Below are 1,146 nucleotides of genomic sequence, written 5' to 3' on the forward strand. Positions count from 1 at the left end.
AGCGCAGAGGGGATTTGCTTTTGTTTATGGTATTCCTGGACACTTATTAGAGGGGGTTTTGAGGAGAAGTGCACTTGTGTACTCTGGTTCGGTCCGTGCTTCTCCCACGTCAGCCCCGGCTGCGTGCTCTGAGTTCGCTTTTGGAGTGGTGCGTGGGGTCGTGTCTGTGCACGTGGACGTGCGGCACGTGCTGCCCACGAGACACCTGCCTTTCACACCGGGGTCGTGTCTGTGCACCTGGACGTGCGGCACATGCTGCCCACGAGACACCTGCCTTTCACACACCTCTGCGCACACCAAGCGCTTGTAGAGGCATTTTGAGCAACTTTCTGTGCATGAATATACGGACAAGTTGACCCAGGCTTCATCAGTGGGGAAACATCTCTGGAGTCAGCACCTGCGGGCAGGGAAGGGCTACGGCCAGATACACGTCACTTTTTCCCCATCCTCCGAGGCTGAGTGCCTGCATCACTGGGAGAAGCTGGGAGAGGGTTTGCATCTCTCGTTGCACACCATTTGTGCGCTCATTTTTCTTTTCCGTTTCTGCATCCTGCCGCTGGCTGGCTGCGGTGGCACTAGGTGTACTTACGGGTGCTGACTGCGCAGACATCTTCCTGCCGTGGAGCTACTCACCCACCCTTTTCCTAAGGAGAAGCAAAATTAAGCTTTTCTGAGCAATAAAAGTCCTCACCCTGCTTTCTTCCAGGGCAGCCAGAAGCTCGTGTGGCAATATGCCTCAGTAGCCTGCTAAGACAAGATGACAGACGGGAAGAAACCGTCCCCACGTGAAAATCCGTGGCATAGAGCCCTGTGAAGGCAGACGAGAGGGATGCCCCGCGGCCACGGTGAGGGATGGCCGGGCTGCAGTTCCCAGCCCTGCTGGCACCGACCCTCGTCCCCACGCAGCAGGTCTGCGGGGCACAGCCAGATGGGGGTCTGGGCGCACACACGCGGGCTGTGGCTTTCTGTATCCGGAAAGCAAATCCAGAGCCTGGCTAATGATACTGAACGGTACTAATTATTTTGTTTATGTTTCCTTCAAAGCTCAACTCCGGGAGAGAGTATTTTAGGATTTGTGCTGGTGTAACTAACCTTAGCCACCTGTGAACACAGCCCTCTTTTCTTCTGTGCTGTTAAATATTTATG

Source organism: Cariama cristata, unplaced genomic scaffold (genome assembly GCF_000690535.1).
Source record: "Cariama cristata isolate BGI_N322 unplaced genomic scaffold, ASM69053v1 scaffold33242, whole genome shotgun sequence".
NCBI classification, from domain to species: Eukaryota; Metazoa; Chordata; class Aves; order Cariamiformes; family Cariamidae; genus Cariama; species Cariama cristata.